We start from the raw sequence: 13,321 nt of genomic DNA, 5'->3' as shown, positions 1-13,321 counted from the left end.
TATCGGAGAACTCTCACGATCTCAATCCAATCAAAGATTGTACTCGTACGATATAAGATGCAAGATCAGATCATACAACTACGATAAAAGTAGTATCGGTCTGGCTTCACAATCCCAATGAAGTTTTTAAGTCGTTAACCTGGTTTTAGAGAAGAAAACCAAAGGTTAAAGGAGAATCGACTCTAGCGAGCGCACTAGTATCACACAGACGTGTGGGGATTAGTTTTGCACAATGCTAGATGTTTCCTTTATATAGACTTCAAATCAGGGTTTTCTCTTAGTTACAAAGCAATCCATATTCACCGTTAGATGAAAACCTGATTTAGATTCAAGATAATATTTCTCAATCGTTAGATCGAAAACTTAGCTTGTCACACACACTTGGGTAAATGTTTACTGGGTTTGTGAAAACCATGCCCAAACGTGTACGTTTATGTTGGTTCAACATAGTAACCCAAAAGGTTAACCATATGAGCATTTCATATTAACCTAGTTCTTCTTCACCATAACTAGTTCAATTGACTCAAATGAACTAGTTAGAGAGTTGTTCAAATACTATGAGATCTTATGTAACTACACAAGACACAATTGAAATAAAGATAATTCGATTTGATGAATCGGCTCATGAACTTTATAGCCATGGTTTGCATAAAGCATTCTTTAGTAATTTAAGTTTCATGTTCAGAGCACATCTTTAGATCATAACCACTTAAGCTCACAAACAAGTTCGTGGACTTAAGGCAACCGGCTGAGTTTTCCAAACTCAGCAGAAAATCTCGGCAAGGAGACTTCCACCAGTTCTCGGACTAGGGTCGCGGAGTGGGTTCGCAGACTTGGCAAAGCCAATTCCTCCAGTTTCTCTCAATCAATAAAGTCCGAAAACTTCGGATTAACGAATACATGGTTATGTAATCTAAACTCTCGTTCCAATCATTGAGACATTCTCAGAGGACGTTATATAGCCGTTATTCACAAACTGTTTCACGTCAGAGCAATTCTCAAAGTAATTGAAACTTTTCATGACTATCGTCACTAAGTGAAGATAAACTTGATCAAAGCGAAACACTTTACCAACACACGATTTAGACAAAAAGATAAGTAGTGATTACTCATCTCGAAATGTCAAATGTGTATGATCTAGTCTATATAGCATACGACTTTTTGTCTCATAAGAAGTAGAAGATAGAATAGATAGACTTTTGAGTGGTAGATTAGTTCAAGTCTCCACGTACCTTTTTGTTGATGAAGTTCCACTGTTCCTTGTATAGATCTTCGTCGTTGTATGATGAATTGCCATGAAGTCCTTGAGCTCAACTACACTTTTTTATCCTAGTCCGAGACTTAGCTATGTATACTAGAAATCAAGACTCATAGTTTTGATCACTAACATTGAAAAACATGCTTGATATAACAACGCATGCGAGGTCGACCGAGCTATGCTCTAACATTTAGGTTTGTGTAACTGTACCTAAACGTGTACACCTAGTTGGTTTAACAGTAGTTAACCAATGGTTAGCCATATGAGCACTTTCATATCAACCTTATTCATCTTCACCATAACTAGTTCAAATGACTCATAAGAACTAGTTAGAGAGTTATTCAATTTCTTGGATTTCATAGAAGTATATAAGACATAATCGAAACAAAAGCGATTTTGATTCCCTCGAATCGATTCATGAACATTATAGCCACGGTTTGCAAATATGCATTCCTTAGTTTATATATGTCTTAGTTCATGAATAAACCGTTTTTAGAAAATAACCCACAAGTATGCATACCAGTACGCATACTTAAGTACCCGGATTGAGTTTTTATTCAGTTCACAAACTCCAGCAGAAATTCACGGGATGTGAACTTTCGGCAGTACGCGGACTTAGCTTCCGGACATCCTGAACAGTAAAGTATGCATACTTTAGTTCAAGGATTTTGGACTTACACAAGTATGAGTTCACATACAATGTTTATATCCATTCAAGGTTATATATTCTAAACTCTCATTTCAATCATTGAAACATTCTTAGAACCCATGATTAATTTAATCGGAAATGCTCACATAAGAAAACTTACGGAGCCGCACTGTATTTACATAAAGATGTGGATCAAGGAAGATCAATATTGCGGAATAAACAAAGATTCATTCTATTTTTCATCACTATTTCCACAATGACATATAATAGACTTTAATCTTTGTAAACAAAAGTTCATCCTATCTTCCATCAATATTTGCATAATGACATAATAGGCTTAACTTTTGTTTGTCAAAAGTTCATTCAATCTTTTACCAATACTTGCATACCGACATGTGAAAGACTTAACTTTTGACAACGTATGGGACAATCAAAGTCCACGGACGCAAACACATGTATCCCATATCAAGTTGCAATGTATAAAACCATAAAGATTAATACTGCAAAATCATCTTCCAAATAAACTTTAGAATTTAAATAAATAAATATAAAAACATTGCAAGATGAAACTCGTTGGGAATAGCTATGTGTACTCACAATAATGATTATTCTAAACCCTAGTTATCCTTCTTAAAAACACAAGAATAAATTCTCATAAGAAGTTTCCTAGACAAAAAGAAATAACTCTTAGAGAACATAATTCGAAAAACATCAAACATGCCCAGCAACCAGAGATCAAACATGGATGAGTCGATCAGTTGTTTTTTTCAGTTCATTTTTCAGAAATTCAAGATTCTTTGTTGCAATTCTTCACGTACGACCTCAAAATCTCGAAGAAGATTTCCTACCAGTTGTGATGACATCTGAACTGATAGTTTGTTTTCATGATCAACAGTATGATATGAGTTTATGAAAACATGGTTCTCGTGAAACTCGATATCCTTGCCCTTCTCAACTTCGTCTTCCTTATTGCATCCATCCATTGTGCACGCAAAAATCCAGGGGAACTTTTTGACGACACAGAACGTGTATGTATCAAAAAAAGAGTATGATACATATATATATATGTATGTAAGCATTTCATAGGAAACCCTAGGGTTATTCGTATATGTTCCGTACGGGTCAGGTGTAGGTCCACTTATGGTTACAAACTTGGTACAAGACCAAGAGAATAATTGAGCTAAATTTAGAAGTAGTCTTGATAAAACTCAAAGACACATTTTAAACAAATGGACACCCTTAGTTCAAAAGAACATAAGATAATTGTTGATGAACAACAACAAATTGGTCAATAGGAAGAAAAAAGAACAAGAATTCATCAAGACAATCAGCAAAGAAAAAAAAAATTCAAGAGTTAATGATCAAAAATATTACACCATGTAATATACTGGAGCAAGGATCAACAACATTATGATCATCATTATGTAAAAGGGAAAAGATAATGAAAAGAATAATATGACAACGACTACTTTCTCAAGACAGAAGATCTTCTTGAGAATTATGAGCATCCTCCAGCAGTTACAAGGAGGATGCTACATTGAGCAGTCAAGTTGTATTTTGATGAGCATTTTTTTCATCAAGAATATTGACTTCTTCTCTCTTTCCTTCATGAAGATTTTCATAAAAATTTATAGGATTAGTCGAAAGAGGTTTAAATAGAGGAGAACAAGGGATACCTGGAACTGCTGCTTTCCTTGCCTTCTTAATGCTCCGTTTGAGTGTGTTTATACTTGTCTTGAGCTCCGAGGCTCGATTATTGATATAAATAAAGTCTGAAGAAGACACCTTGGGTTCAAGACTTTCTTCAGAAAAAGAAAAAGAGTTTGAAACTTTTTTATTCCTCCTATGACTTTTTCTCTTCTCAGAATAATTTAAAGAGTCAGTTGTCCACCTGACGTTCTTTCTTCTACAATTGTGGGCGTTTTTTTGTCTCAAAATCATAATCAAGAATTGGCTCATCACGACATTTTTCCTGATTGCAGACAAGGCCTTTTAATCCAACTAGATGAGAGACAGGTTTAATCACTTCTTTTAGACATCCATAAAAGAATGTTATGAAGTTTTTCATTCCTCAGTCGGAAACGACATCTCCTTTCAAGGTGTCCTTTGTTTCCGCAATAATAACAGTTAAATAAAATGTTCTTGACTGTTCTCACGTGAGTTGATTTCGAAGGTGGACAATCCTTGTTCCTAGGAACATCAGCTGCTGAAGAAAGTTTTTCACATGGAGACTTGTCATTAACACGAAAAAAATTGATCTTACTAGTACTTGGAGCGTCTATTCCTTTATAGCCCAGACCACGTGTATCACGATGTTCTTTACATGCTCCCAGCATAGAAGAAAATTTTGTAGAGCTAGAATTGAATCTTTTCTAGTGAATTCACCTTATCAAGAGAAGCAGCAAGATCAGTCTCCAATAGTTTTTCTTTGGCGAGAAGACTGATTTCTCTGTCATTAAAACATTTTTGTTGAGAGTCATATCTTGCTTCAGATTCTGCAAGTATTTCTTTCAACACAAAGAGATTTCGAAGAAGATTATCACATTCGGACCTTTTTGAATGTACATCTTCTTGTCGATCTTTAACGGTAGATTGTAAGAGTTTGTAGCCACAATCATAACCTTTAAAGAGTTTTCTTAGTTTTCTGTTTTCTTGACAGAGAGGTGCCAGATATTCACCCAAACAAGCTGTTGAATTCTTCCTTTTTAAAATATGGTCAAAGGGATTGATATCTTGAAAGACTTCCTCATCAATACTTTGTCCTTCTTATGAATCACTTTCATCTGAAAGTTCATCCAACTGTTCATCTAGACATTTTTCCCAGTTGAACATAGATTCAGTTAAAGGAGCATATAAAGGAGATTTCTCAGATGTCTCAGGATTTTGAAACAAATCGGAGTAATTATGAACTGGTGTTGCGTTATCTGAGATAGTACTTCCATCCATAGAGTCAGATCGCTACAAGCACAGACTTATGAGGTCTTTAAACGTGTTTTCCTGCTCTGATACCAATTGAAAAAGTGGGGGTCTAACAACCTCACCCAATATTTCGCTTAGCAATTTGTATGGACTAACTCCAACATACTTACAATAGAATCAACTAGACAGTTAGACTCAATCTTAAGAAAAGTATACCAAAGATTTATATCTCAATCTCTCAATTCAATCCGCAATCAAACAAGTTATAATTTGCGAGACCGATTGAATATAAGAGAGATAACTTGAACGGTACCAAAGACCAATGTTCAAGGATCAATCAATTTCAATCAACAACCAAAGGTTGGATTTACCAATTGATCGATTCAACGCACAACCTGTGATATTTCAATTATATAGCAAAATATAATGCGGAAAAGAAATAACACAAACACCAGAAGTTTTGTTAACGAGGAAACCGCAAATGCAGAAAAACCCAGGGACCTAGTCCAGATTTGAACGCCACACTGTATTAAGCCGCTATAGACACTAGCCTACTAAAAGTCTAACTTCGGTCTGGACTATAGTTGAACCCTAATCAATATCACACTGATTCAAGGTACAGTTGTGCTCCTTACGTCTCTGATCCCAGAATGATACTACACACTTGATTCCCTTAGTTGATCTCACCCACAACTAAGAGTTGCTACGACCCAAAGTCGAAGACTTGATAAACAAATCTGTATCACACAGAAAAGTCTATAGAAATAGATAAATCTATCTCCCACAGATATACCTACGAGTTTTTGTTCTGTCTTTTGATAAATCAAGGTGAACAAGAACCAATTGATAACCTGGACTTATATTCCGGAAGAACAACCTAGAATTATCAACCACCTCACAATAATCTTAATCGATTGACGAAACGAGATATTGTGGAATCACAAACGATGAGACTAAGGTGTTTGTGACTACTTTTATATCTTGCCTATCAGAGATATAAATCTCAAGCCAATCTTACGATTGTACTCAATCACGATAGAAACAACAAGATTAGATCACGCAACTACAGAGAAAATAGTTGGGTCTGGCTTCACAATCCCAATGAAGTCTTTAAGTCGTTAACCTACAAAATTTCGTGAAAAACCTAAGGTTAAAGGAGAATCGACTCTAGCTTATACAACTAGTATCACACATGAGGTGTGGGGATTTGGTTTCCCAGTTGCTAAAGTTATCCTTTATATAGATTTCATATCAGGGTTTGCAATCTAAGTTACCTTGGTAACAAATCATACAATATTCACTGTTAGATGAAAACCTGATTAGATTCAAGCTAATATATTTTAACTGTTAGATCGAACTTAGCTTGTTATACACAAATGAAATGTAACTTCACTTAGGTTTGAGTAATCGTACCTAAACGTGTACACTTAGTTGGTTAACCGTGTAACTTCACTTGAGGTTGTCTTTCACTTTCGAACTCCAGCAGAAATTCACGGGCGTGAACTGTCCTCCAGTATGCGTACGGGTACGCATACTCACCCGGATTTCCAACAACCGCCGGTACGCGTACGGGTACGCATACTTTGGGTTCCCGATTTTGGACTTTTAAACAAATGTGAAAGCACACTATGTTTATATCCAAAGATGGTTACATGTTTTAAACTCTCATTTTAATCATTGAAACCTTCTTAGAGGATGTTAAAATAGTTGTTATTCACGAACTATTTTTCATCAAAGCGATTTACAAGTTATTGAAATAATCAACGTGACTTTCATCACGAGTAAAGATGAACTTGGCCAAAGTGAAAGCTTACCGACACATATTTCGAGAAATAGATAAGAGAGATAAACTCGGCTCGAAATAGCAAATGTGTATAATCGAAGTCTATATAGCAATACGACTTTTGTCTCAAAATAGGAGATATAATAGATAGACTTTTGAGTGATAGATAAGTTCAGGTCTCCACATACCTTTTGTTGATGAAGTTCCACAAGTTCCTTGAGTAGTTCTTCGTCTTCATATGATGAACGCCGTGGAGTCTAAGGCCCAACTACACTTATTATGCTAATCCGAGACTTAGCTATAAGTAGACTAGAAATCAAGAATTATAGTTTGGCAACTAAACTTGACAAACAAGCTTGAGATAGCAACGCTTGCGAGTTCGACTGAGCAGTGCTCTAACACGGAACCAATAGGGAAAACCGATATCTCTAAGTCACATACACTTTTGTGTTTGTGTGATTTGGAAATTGGGTTTGCAAAATAGGAAAGTTCAAGATGCCGACATAATGAGTAATTTGAACATGTGCTGAAACATTATTTCTTAATTATTCAAAGATATTCCTTGATACTCAAGGTGAGATCCCAAACCGAAATAGTAGAGAACCTTTTTGAGATTTTCGAAATTAATATGTTTTGTTTTACCAGCAATTAAAACGTATCTCTGGAAAATTATATTAGTTAAGTGTTATCTAATATTGAGTTATCCATGAAGATTTCAGTTATACAGTTGGATGCTGGTTGGAATTGGACAAAACCGAATTTAGGTGTTTTATAGCAAATCTTAAGAATATATTCGGTTATGGAAATTCCTTGGTGTCCAAACTACCTTCGTCAATCAATAGTGAAGTTTGTTCTTCTTACAAACTTATCCTGAGTCAGGCAAACTTCATCTTTGTTGTTTCTGGTGTAATCGACTAATAGTATTCTCGTAAATTTATCTTGGAGAGGAGAGTAACCTAATTAGGCGAAATCTCTTATGTACGCTAGTTTAAAGACTTATTTGGGATCATGAAGCGTCTACTAGTACCGTCGGTGGGAACTTAGAATTGCATTGTTATTTTACTTTTAAATTATTGATTTGATTGACTAACTGTTGTTAACTCTTGATTGCATCTAGTTTAATTATTCTTGAGAGAGTTCTCTTCTAACATAAGGTCACTCAAACTAGATGACGGGATTAACGTTGACTTGTGATCATCCATTGTTCACAGACTCAATTGTGTGAGTGATCGATCATAAGTCAGGAATCAAGTTTTTTATTGTGCAGGTACAGAAGACTATTCAAGATCTGAAGACAATAAGATTTTTCTTGTTGGTTTCGTATATTTGTGATTTTTTTCGTGCATAAACTTGATCGACTGGGATCCGACTAGGTCTAGTTTATCTTTTGGTAGACCTGTTATTGCTAGTCGTACTTAGATCCACAAGCTATAATTTGGTGGTACTCTTTAGTATCCGAATCTGGTAGTTTTGTTTAACTAGATCTGGTTAACTTGTTTAATCCAGATCTTGGAAGATCTAAACCTGACAAAGGATTTTAATTGATTTTAAATAGAAAAGTCTTTGTCACACTCAACATACATACCTATGATTGATTTACTGAGGTAGGAGAGTGATTACCAAACATATTAGTCCTTTACTGTTTGGAAGAAGATCGAAAGGGTTGAGTGTTTAATGTCTTCAGATAGACTGAAGCAACTTAAGATAGTGGACTCTATTATAGGATTCACATACGTGGTCCATATTTGTTGTAGGCGCAGGGATACTGAGGAAACTAGATAACTAAGGGTTGTTTACTTGGTGTCAACTATACGAAGTTGATAGTGTCTTTGTATAACAGCTTAATTCTGAGAGTATTCAATACTGAGTTAAGTCTCGGTATTTTTCTGCATTTGTGGGTTCCTCGTTAACAAAACCTTTTTGTGTGCTTTTACTTTACTTTCCGCATTATAATTTGTTTAAGTTATAATTAAAGTAATTGCACTTGCACGTTAATTCCAAACACTTGGGTTGATCCGTATAGTTTAAGTTTCGGTTTCGAACTAGAAACTATATGTACCAAATGTATACCTTGTGGTTACTATCTTCTTAAAAGTATCTTTCTATATTAGATCACGTAAGGTATATGACTTATAGGTTGATATCGAAAAGATTGTGGTATACTTGGTACCCTCTTCATTTCAATTAGTATCATAGCAAGCAAACACGAAAATATCTAACAATTTGTGTTTTGTCTGATCCAACCTAGAAGACTAGAATCTAAAATGTTTAGGGATGAAACTAATGATTGACAGAAGTCCAGAAGTTGCATATGCTACTACATCTACATCTTCTTCTAGAGATAAGGTTGTAAACAACACATATTTTTTTATCCGATTCTAATGTCGAAAGAGATGCTGGGTCAAACTCCTAAAGCCTATTAGCCTTCTATATACTGAGGTTCTAAAACTGAAAATAGAAGCTAATACTCTTATACAATAGATCAGAGAAAATGATATCCAACTTACCCGATCATCCGAAGAAAAAAAATCCCTCTCAGAAGTTCTTGATAAAACTCTCACTCAAGAACAAGAGTCTCAGATAAGATAATTACTAATGCATCTATTGTAATTTATTCGGATGAAGAAACAAAAAGTCCTTGCACGACTTTATTAGGCTATGATAATAATCCTAGTTTTGTCACATATGAAACAGATCATGATTCACATTTTAAAGATTTATCACCTATTAGAATCATAAAGCCATAATAAGGTCTTAGAGATCTTGTACCTACTGTTACTGTCATTCGAATTCTGATTCAAAGGAAATTAAAATCGATCTCGATAGAAAAATCATAAAGAATATATCTTTCAGTCTATTGAAAAGAAATTGGTGCTACTTCAAAATACTCTTGTAAAAGTGTTGAAAGAAGTATATTGTCTTAGAGATCTGAAAGATCATTCTGTAGTATACAAAGTATCCACATCTCATACTAATCCCATCGAGTCCAAGGACTGTAAAAAAGGAGTTGACAATCACTTTTGGGAAAAGGATCCTCCACATTCATGTCAGAACTTTCATGACCCGTATGAAGGGTTATCACCCATGAGGAATATCCATAAGAAAGGGAAAGAGAAAAAAAAAATCAATAAGAAAATCAATCAGAAACAGGTTTCAGCTAATCATATGTTTTCCTGATGAAAGAACTGAGGTCTGTCATAAGGAAATCCTTAGGATGAATTTTTTTTACGAAGATCTCATCGACGGAATAAAAAGATATTTTCAAATCCCCGATATCTCTTTTATCATTTCATCTATTACTCGTGATCCTACTTATATCATCTCAAGGAAAAGTCAAAGTAAAAAGAGGAATGATTTTGAGCAAAAAATCCTCCAAGGATAACATGAACAAATAATCTGATATCCGTAGTAAGCTTGATAAAGCTTACTCCAATGCAACCTAGTTGTATTGTGAGTGTGCCCTCTCATCGGTTTTGTACTCGGTTTACTAAAATAAGGAAGCACATGAAACAAGGGCACAAATGGTGTATTTATATCAGATAAGGATGACTTGCAATCGAATTTTTTTCCATACTCATATGGAGAGAATTAGGTTATCGGTCATATTGAAACCAAAGATTAACAATGAAACCATTTTTTATTTAAGAAGCATAATCAAACGTGGTGAATCTCACATGCTTGTGTTAGTATTGGTAGTATGCATATTTGAGGCAAAAGTGAAGATGGATTTCAGGGGTTTGTTTTGGTCTGAAAGTGGTTGAATCTTAACAAAGACACAAAAGATGGACCAGCTAACTTGGATGAAGTCATGATAAGAAGTTGGTGGCTAATGTTTGTTGATGGTGGTTTTTAATTCAGGGTTAAAATTGTAAAATCCTGTATTTAATGCGCTGACATCCTGCAAAGGAATAAAGGCCATTTAAAAAGTAATGAGTACCCAGACCTCTTTACTTATGTATGTATTGACCAATTCAACATATTAATGAAATTTATCCAGAATAGGTGCATAAAGCAACAATCCCAGATATTCTGTAAATTTTAACCAATCGCATTATTTACTAATGCATGGCCCGCCTAGTATTTTCCTATGCTATGTTCCCCAGCTGAACTTTCAATGTTGGCATGACATGTGTAGTTGCAGGAAATCCTACACTACACCCCTCACAAGATTTCATTAACATTCAACTCATTTTTGGATTAATGATCTTAATTTTATTGATGAATCTTTAAACAATCTTACAAGAAAAGATAAAGGAATCAAGAATAATCACTGCTCTAAATTTTCTCTCTCCTATTTACTTGCTTCTCACTCAAAAAGATCTCTCTCTTTTCTTTACAACTGGATGACTATTTATAGGGAAATACATAGTGGATGACAGCTAATCTGTCCTTTATTTTCGGATATGGTTTGCGACATTCTCGCAAGCTTACAAATGTTAATCTCGCAAACTCCCTAATTTTCGCAGGATCATCACATTTTTCTCATGATTTAGCTGACGTCGTTTATTATGTCATTTATGAAATTGTTCTGCGACACTGTTGTGTTGTGTTGTTAACAATTTCGCTGAGGCATTATTGCTGCGAGATTCTGATCCTACAACATGAAGATTAATGTTCACTCGCAGCAGAGTAGGATGAATCTCTCGAAGTGTCAGTATTGAAATCTGCATGAAAACACTCGCGTAGTCTACATCACCCTCTGACAAAGAGATTACCGTGTTTATACACTTTTTAATTAAAAGTTAGCGCGATGGAACGCGTTTAAATTCTTTAAGGAAAATCTAGACTGTTCATATCAGTCTCAAAAATGATCACGGTCACATGATTTGGCCGCGCGATTCAGCAAGCCTAGATTACTCCTAACGGAGCTAGGCAATCACCGTATTGACCACCGGCGGGCCCACTAATGCCCTAGTCGATCGAGTCCCATTTAGTTCATTCATAAGCGCTTCAAACGCTAACCCAAACATGGGTGTTCGCGCTACTTGAAAATAAGCTCAAATGAGCTGAGACCGACAAATACGGTCTCAAAAACATCATGACCGTCCAGCTTAGCCAGCCTAGTTGGACGGCTTAGATTTCATCTTGAACGATCAAAAAAGCACTGGCGTGAGTCACCGGCGACCCATCTTTGCACATGGTCGATCGACTTGCTCACAGCAAGCCAAGAGCGTATGGAATCGTTCGCCCAAAGTAGGGTGAACGAGCTTCTTTGTAACCCTAATTGGTGTATGCGGCAATACACAACTGCCGCAAATCGATCACGACCATCCATCTTCGCCAGCCGAATCGAGTGGCTTATATCTAATTTTAGATGGCCCAGGATATGTCAGCGTGCTCGCCGGCAACCCATCTTTTCACATGGTCGATCGACCTGTTCGAACTAGCACTCGGTGCATCGAATAGCTCGCCCAAAAGAGGGTTGGTCGTACGGCCCCTAAACCCTAAAATTGCGTCAACATCAATACACAACTGCCGAAAATCATCTCGTCCATCCAACTTTGCCAGCCTAGTTGGATGGTGTAGATTTATTTTCAGAAAACCAACAAAGCAACATTGTGATCACCGGCCATTCTTCCTCCACAGGGAGCGATCAACCAAGTGATAGAACGCTCATAGGGTCCTCAAACGATCACCCAAAGATGGTCGGTCGCGCTACTTTTAAGACGCTCAATTTGAGACTGATTCGATCGATCTCTAAAACAATGATGCTCCTTGCACATCGCTTATTTTCAGCTGCTTGCTTAAAAGTGATGCTTTATACACATCGATTATAAGCGATGATTTATAAATATTGGTTTCTCCAAAAATTTATTATTTGACTTAAAAGCACTATGTGCTGACTTTAGCGGCGAGTCTCATGACTTGACCCATTTATTCGAGACATCAAACATGTAACAAACTGGGGGATACTCACTGGGGTATTGGTCTGGCGGTTTACAGCGTGATGCATGCAACGCACCCATTACAAGAAAGTGTCAGGAAAGACGGACGGTTAACAGTAATGAGAGTAGTGGGTGAATGTGTGATCAGTCTTCCCTCATAATGGAAACACGATGATCACCACCTTCGGCACAACTCCACTTCTTCATTACTTAACTTACTCCACTTCCTACGAGATCAGGGTGTGCTCGAACATGACTTGTATAAATAGGATTTCAACCTATTTCGGAAAGGGGAACACAAGTGTTATCAACACAAGTATCCAGAAACCATTTTCTGATACAAGTCATAAAACAACCACACCTTCATAATTCAATATTATGATCTCAAACACCTTATTCGCTTCCCTCCCTAAGATCAACCCTTCTCCTTCACCTTATGACCGAATTGAATCTGAAACGTCCATTTCTTGGTTTAGGCCAGAGTCTTACAGATTGATCACTCGAATATAAAAGTACTCCTTGTAGATGGTGGATTTTCGACAAGGGCTAAAATCATAAACTCATAATTATACGAAGCTCTGATCTAGCAATCAGACATGAGTATCGAGACACGGGTCTCTCATCGAATTCTCAACGGAGAGTACTTTCTCTCAGAGTACATGTAGATATGTAGTCTCACGACTGGACAACGGCATATCTCATGAATACTGAATACTTTCAGTGATTAATTCTATATAGTATCACGAGATGGACGGCTCCTAGACAGCTTGCTCTGCTAGTATAGAGCGATAACGTCTTCAGGAACAAACAACGAGTTTACCCTGACT

This window comes from Papaver somniferum, chromosome 7 (assembly GCF_003573695.1).
Source record: "Papaver somniferum cultivar HN1 chromosome 7, ASM357369v1, whole genome shotgun sequence".
In the NCBI taxonomy this organism is placed as follows: domain Eukaryota; kingdom Viridiplantae; phylum Streptophyta; class Magnoliopsida; order Ranunculales; family Papaveraceae; genus Papaver; species Papaver somniferum.
The sequence above is the reverse complement of the archived record's forward strand: the minus strand, read 5'-3'. Positions refer to the sequence as shown.